Below are 7,718 nucleotides of genomic sequence, written 5' to 3'. Positions count from 1 at the left end.
TACCCCTGTGGGACTCTTGCCCAAAACACGTACACTGAATCTGATCACTACGAAACATCAGACAAACCCAGACGGAGGAACACTCTACAAAATAACTGGCCCATACACTTGAAAAAAAATGTCCAGGTGATAAAAGACAAGAAAGAAAAAGGGTCTATTCTAGATTAAAAGGGACTTGAAATGACAACTACATACAACACATAGTGTGGGATTAGACCCTGGGCAAGGGGAAAAAGTGTAGTGAAGCATCTGGTGAAATCCGAAGGAAGCCTGTGGATCAGACAAGAGTACTGTCATCACAGTAGAGAATGGCCTTGGGTTTGGAATGGCCGGAGAACAACGTGAGCTCCCTCTCCAGGGCCCAGCCCCAGGGCGTGGCCTGCCTGAGCAGGAGCAGAAACCCTGTCCTATGCACTGAATGTTAGCTCCTCACGTGAGGTAGAGGCTGACCGATTGCCCAGGCCCCGGGCTCTGCCTCAGATGTCCACTCGGCGAAGCCCCTGGAAGCACCGGAAGCTGCGCGGGGGGGGGGGGGGGGGGGGGGCGGGGGCCGGGAGGAGACCCGTAACCCCTCCCCCCCCACCTCAATCAGAGCTTTGTGACAGCGGCGGACAACCCATTGTCTGCGACTATCTCATCTCCCTCAGTGGGGTTTGCTTTCCTGTTGATACTGATGCTCTCAACAATGAGCATAAAAATAGAATTTCCCTGAGCAGTCCAGGGCTTTAAAATGACCCAGGAATGGTTTAGCAGATGGCTTTGTTGACCTTAGACATTCTTTTAAAAGTTACTCTTTTCGACACTTACACTGAAGGTAAATGGGACATCACGTTCAAATGACCCAATTTTCCTTTCTGAAGGGGTGAGGCAGGAATTAGTGGAGGTGTGATAATTTGGGCAATCCTCCAAACAACAGGTATTTCAGTTGTTGTACCCATGTTATTATAGTTCTTTGTAACACATTTATGTCATTATTATGTTTAAGATGCTACAACCAGCCCACTTACACTGAAGTGCCAGAACTCTTTGGACAAAAATGACCAATTGATTTGGAAAATAGCTTAAGAGACTTAGCGAAGAGACTTAAGAAAGGGGGACTTCTTTAAAAGACAGAGAAAAGTACACACTCATTTTTCAGAGAAAAAGTACACGTTCAACTATTTTATCAAGGTCTTTGAGTTGATGTGGCATTTCACAGGGCACTGTTTATTGCTTTGTCCACATTTCATCAGATCAACCATTAACTCAAAAACAAAAACCTTAACTCGGGGTGGTGAACACGAAATGCAACACACAAACGATGTATTACAGAATGGCACACCTGAAATCTACACTGTTTTGTGAACCAGCACCACCCCAATAAATTCAATGAAAAAAATAAGAAAATAGAGAATAAAAATAATAAAAACACAAACCATGAAAGTCATGCTTATGCCCTTCACAGAGGACCCTAAACCGGGAACACAACAATGAACGAGATGACGGGATGGAGACTCAGATGCCGCTGACAGGTCAGCATGCTGAGCTGTGTGTGACCCGCAGCACAAAGAGGGAACCGCTGCTGTGCTCGTTAGGTACCAAGGAGGCAGGCCTGCGCCGGTGCAGGACAGCAGGGGCACGGCATCGCTCCAGGCGGCCTGAAAAAGGTTTGCTGCAGAAACCAGGTAAGATAACACGGTTTTAGGCTATACAGTGGGAAAAAGAAGTGACGGTCCAGAGACATAATAGCAGCCCCTGGTGCTCTGCATGTCCCTGCCTCCTTTGGGACAACTGTGAGCCCTGGGAGGCAGGGCTCCGGTCCGCCTTGCCCTCTCCCAGGTCCCAGTGCCTGGCCCACAGCAGGCACAGTGGATGGAAGAATGAAGAAATACTGAATGGAGCACAGGCATTCCCCTGTCAGAGGGAACGTTTAAGAATAACATCTACCTTAAGGAGGACACACAGGATGGCGGATCCTGGATGTGATTAACTGGGGGTCGGAAGGCTTGGGCGGAACGTGCGGGGTGAACCTCACCGCGATCTGAAAACATCCAGAGGGGTGTCTACTCCGGACCAGGAGTAGAGTCGTGCCTCCTGGTCTGGAGCCCAGAGCTGTGCCCCTGGGTGAGAGGCAGGTTTGGGTTTAATGTGGGAAGCTTCTCGCGGAGCCATCTGCCGGTGATGGAAGATGGACGGCCTTGCATGGCGGAATGTTTTTCCCACGGCAGAGTTCCAGCGGCGCTTGACGGGTTCGAGAAGATCCTGCTACTGAGGAAAGAATTCCATTTCCTCCCAAATAACGCTTATTAGGTCTCCTCAAACATCCAAAAGTAGGAAGAAGAAAACAAATAATGGTCTATAATCTACCACGTAGAAAACTACCGAAGGTGAAATAAAAGTATCGAAAAGTATTTAAAACATTATTTTAAATACTACTCAGTCAAGTTTAAATTGCTAGGGGAAATAAATGGAGGTTGTAATGTTTCACTGCAGCCAGATTATGGGAGGTTGTGAATATCTGGTCCCCAAATCTAGATTTTATTCCAATGGTCTCAAGTGACTTCTTGGTTCTTAGGGCCAAGGCTGGCTTTCCAAAGCTGAAGTGTTAACCAAAGAAGCCATTCTGAGAAACACGTGTGCGTAGCTTGCAGCCATCAAGGATCATATAGCTTGAAACTTCACTCCTTCTCCGAGCAGAGACCTCCGGAATGAAATAAATCTTATTTATTGCGAAGCCTGCTGGGTTTGTTTCTTCAAACATAAATCTCACCAACATCCACCCAAACCTGCAGTTGTATTGTCAGAATTGAGTCTATAAAGTAATACAAGTCCTCTCTTGGGGCTGCAACCAGGAAGCCCATCTATCAGGCTCTGGCTGCATTCCTTGTCACCTGGAGGAGGAGGGAAGAACAGTCTTCATGAGCAAGTCCTCCACGACAGCATGGCTTAGTGTCAGGACTTCGGGCCTGTGACGGACAGCTGTTGATCTGTCAGCTCAGGACGGCACCCCTCCCCTCTTCCGGTTCTGTGCCTTGTCCCTATCCTGTCCCAGCCCCATGCTCAGAGACATCATCCCTCGGAGCTCACCCCTGGGCCACAGTGATTGGTAGAATGGTAAGCCCCTGAGGCCAAATAAGCCAATCACATTTTTCAATCCTTTGTCACTGTACTTGGTACCAAGATCCACCCCAAACTGGGCCAAAGGCAAGAGGGGCACCCCTCTCAGGTGATGGAGCTGAAGATGGGAGCCTGAGGATCGTGGCTGGCCGTGTCCTCCACGCCTGGCAGAGACCCACCGAGGGAAGGAAGACAATACGTGAGATGGCAGATTGCGTTTCCAAAAAATGGCCACAGTCATATCTCTCACCTCACAGGCTTTCCCGGAACCCGGCCACTCCCCATCAGGAGGTGGAGTCTATCACTGTCCCCATTCCTTGAGACCCGGCAGGCCCTTGCGACTGCCTCCACTGAAAGGGAAGGGCAAAGCGATACTATCTGATGTCTAAGGCCAGCTCATAGGAGGTCAGACAGCTTTCTCCTGGCTCTCTCTCCGATGTGGGTCCTTGGAATGCAGCCCTCCTGCGATGAGTAACCCCAGGGAGAGAATCACAAAGAGAAACACCTGGAGCCCTCAGCCCAGCCGATCTCCCAGCGGACTGCACCGCTAGCCAGCCTGGTGGAGCCGTCTGTCCTGGAAGCAGAGCCGCCAGCCCTCAGTTCAGGCCTCCTGCTAACACCAGTTGGAGCAGAGAGGAGCTATCCATTCTCTGGTAAACCTTGTCCAAGTTGCAGATTCATGAGCCTAATCAGTGACGGTAGTTGCGATAATGCTACTAAGTTTTAGGTTGGCTTATTCTGCAGCAGGACCTAAAGGGTACGGAAGGGTGGGAAGATGGAGAAGGGCACAGTGGCTGTCCAGTGCTTCATTTCAGTGTCTGCGATCACCTTCTTCAAGTAAAGAGAGTCTTGCAAAATCCCCTTTTGTCTAAGATCATTGGATTTCTGTCACTTGCTGTTAAAAGAATCCTGATTAACACTAGTGATAGTGATTAAGGAAGGATTCTGCTCCAATAAGAACATTGCCTGACACCCACAGGTCCTGGGACACCCCTGGGACATTAACTTCTAGATTACTGAATTCCAAGGTGAATACAATTGCCTACCCTCCTGCAGATCTTTTTAAAAAAATCTGTAGCCCTGGCTGGCGTAGCTCAGTGGATTGAGTGCGGGCTGTGAACCAAAGTGTCTCAGGGTCGATTCCCAGTCAGGGTACATGCCTTGGTTGCAGGCCATGACCCCCAGCAACCGCACATTGATGTTTCTCTATTTCTCTCTTTCTCCCTCCCTTCCCTCTCTAAAAAATAAATAAATAAAATCTTTTAAAAAATCTGTAATAACAGATTTGCTGCTTTAATTTTGTCACATTAGACCATTAAAAAATATTAATTCCATCTACTTTTACTCTAATCTTATATAAGATAACTAAACATTAAAAATGTAGGAAGGACATAAACTCAGAGTGAAGAATAGTCCTTTAAACTGAACACATTTGGTGTCTTGCAAAATTTACCACATTGACTTTTTCCCGCCTTTTCACTGGGGTGTAGTAAACAGTTTATCACGGCCAGGTGTTGGCCCCTGAGGCTTGGATATCGGACAGCTAGCTGCTGTGGGGGAGGGGAGCAAAGTAGAATATAGCGCAGGCTGCCCTCCAGGAACTAACTTAAAAGAACCCTGGGGTGGTGGGTGAGGAGGCAGCTGAGTCATTGTGGCTGGTCTTTCCTAGCAGTGTTTTTGTCCGGAGCTGTCCTTCTCTGGACAGACCTAGATGTCAGCGGATGGTCTTGTTTCACAAAGCAGCACCGGATCTAATGGGTCAGTTCGCAACTTGTAGAATCAGAAGAGAGTCAGGTTTGAACTTCAGTGTCGATCTTTTTTTTTTTTTTTAGCTTGGGCAATTTATTTCTCAGTTTCCCTGATTGCTAAACAGAACTGTCTTAGGTTGGCTTCCCCAGGGACAGACCCTGCAGCCAGGATTCAGGTGAAAGTATGGATCAGGAAGTGTTCCCAGGAGAAACCCATGGGGGAGTGAGACGACGGTGGGACAGGGAAGGGAAGAGGGCTAAACTAAAGCCCAATGTCCAGCCGAACCCCAGGGTCACCAGGTTCACTTCCACAGGGGTGAGGACTCCTGTGGGAAGGAGCGCTGTGAACTGCCAGGCATTTGCAACAAGGCTCCCAGCAGCCTGAGGGACATTCTGGAACAAAGTAACCAAAGGGACTCAGGTGCTGGCAAGGGGGGAATAATAGTACCTGCCACCTGGTTTTGTGAATGTGCCTGGCTCTTGGTCATCACTTAGTTTAAAAAGAGGAAAAAGAAGGAAAAAAAGAAAAGGAGGTGCAGGAAGAGGAGAAGAAGGAAAAGAAGGAGGGGGAGGAGGCGGAAGGGGAGGAGGGGTAGGCAGCCTCTGCAGGATCTGGGAGCGCTCACACCCTCCGTGGCTGTCGCTCACCAAGGGAAGGCGCAGGACCATCAAGGCTCTGACTCACTCCTCTGCTCTTCTCGACCGAAAGATCACACCGAGGTCCTATGGCCTGGGCTGCCTGGCCTCCTGTCCCCTCCAGTCCTTTTTTTTTTTAAAAGGTGATATAACCATTTTCTTTAATTCTCTAAAGAATGGATTTACAAAGCTAAAAATAATGATGTCCAGCGAGTGCAGAAGTCCCATGTAAGTTGGGAATGACAACACTCAGGACTTGGGCTCCAAAGGGCCTGATAGACAGACTTTTAAAGTCACAACTAAATAAGAAAACATTGTAGCATTTGGTTGCCATTGGAAGGAGATTACTTTTTAAAACGACCCAAAATCTATCTATCGAGTACAAAGGATCTTGGGAATACCATGCTAAGGGAAATGAGTCAGACAGAAAAATCTGAGAACTACCTGATTTCACTCACATGGGATATAACAACTGAAAGCAACAAGCAAGCAAAGAGAGGGAAGGGGGTGGGGATAATAAAGGGCAAAGGGGGTCAAATCTATGGGTGATGGGCACACAATGAACCATATGGATGGTGTATCATAGTACAGTACACTTGAAAAGGATATAATTTTATTAACCAGTGTCACCCCAATACACTTAATTAATAAAAAAATAAAATAAATGGAACTCTCCAGTCATGAAGAGAACATTCCTTGCACTGTAAAAAACAAATCTTGAGGGTGCCAATATCTGGCCTTTTTTAAAAAAGAAAAAACAGTGTGGGTCACACAGAGACTTGCTCACAGGAGCACAGGACGCCAGCCATCCCTTTAGGAGCACAAACCCCTCAGGAGACAGCCTGACATCAGAAGAAAGAAGGATGGGAGGATGCAAGGAGGGAGTAGGAAAGGGTTTCCCTCGGGGTGTGTTCCACTTAACCATCACTGCACAATAAATCCTGCCAAAATCACTAGCTTCAAACAACAACCATTTTATTATGCTCCTGAATTCTGTGGATCTGGGGTTTGGAAAGGACTCAGCATGGATGGCTTATCTCTGCCCCACGATGCCAGGGGTTTTAACTGGGAAGAATGGAAAGGTGGCTGGAATTCACTGACTCACTCATATATACGGTGATTGATTCTGGCTGTTGGCTGGGTCTGCAACTGGGCCGTTTGGCCAGAAAACTTGCATGTGATCCTTCTCTGTAGCTGCTTGGGCTTCCTGACAGCATGGTGGCTGCACTCCAAGGGCAGTCCTCCCAAGAGAACTAGGTAGACGCCGTATCGTCTTTGACAGCCTAGCCTATGAAGTCATGCAGTGTCACTGCCAAGGCAGTCATAAGCTTATCCAAATTCAAGGCAAGGAAAATCAACCAAGACTCTCATTGAGGAGGAGGACAGGGGTTAAAATCACATCTTAAGAAAACGATTTAGGAGATAGTGTGGGAAATTTGAGAAAAATTATTCTGCTATTGGTGTCCTATCAATAATCAGACCTGTAGGGAAAAGATTTACAAATTCAAATAATTTGGAGCAAATTCATTATACAATAGCATATTAAAGGCTTTGAAGTGTGTGGTGGCAAACAAATTGTGTACCTTTGCTTAGCACAGCATGCTCCACTTTTTCTCCTATTTCATACTAGTACAAAGAACATACTCCAGTACTGACCCCCGAGGCTAAGTTCAACCCTTTCCGGAAACCCTTCACCCAAATCAGATTTGGATGAGTGAGATCAATCCACGTCTGTGCTTCTCTCCTCAAAATAATACCAAATGAATTGGACAGAGCTGTGCTCTTCACAAAAGAAAAAATGTGTCTGCACGCGCGCACGCGCACACACACACACACACACACACACACACACAGTGTATGTTGTGAATTTATCGCTTCTCAGCTCCCAAAGCACTTTTCAATATATGCTCTGTGATAAAAAGAATTCTTGCAAGCATTTCTTTTGCAAATTAGGTATGTTGTTAACCAAGTTTTCTCTGTAGAGGGCGCTAGAGGGACACTGAGGAGGAAGAGGCAGTCCTGCCTTTCTGGAGTCAGCCCTGTGGGCTGTAGAGGTTGGAGGATCTTCAGTAGAGCCTGCCCCAGCATGGGCCCAGAAGGCAGCCAGCCCCTCGGTGACATTACGGCTTTGGTCTGGCAATGACCTTTCCATGGCCCTCCTCACATGGAAACCAAACGCCTGATGTAGTTGGACTGCTCTGAGGGCTCCCGCTCCAGGTGGAATCTCATTGCCCGCTC

This window comes from Phyllostomus discolor, chromosome 7 (assembly GCF_004126475.2).
Source record: "Phyllostomus discolor isolate MPI-MPIP mPhyDis1 chromosome 7, mPhyDis1.pri.v3, whole genome shotgun sequence".
NCBI lineage: Eukaryota > Metazoa > Chordata > Mammalia > Chiroptera > Phyllostomidae > Phyllostomus > Phyllostomus discolor.
Note: the sequence above shows the minus strand (reverse complement) of the source record.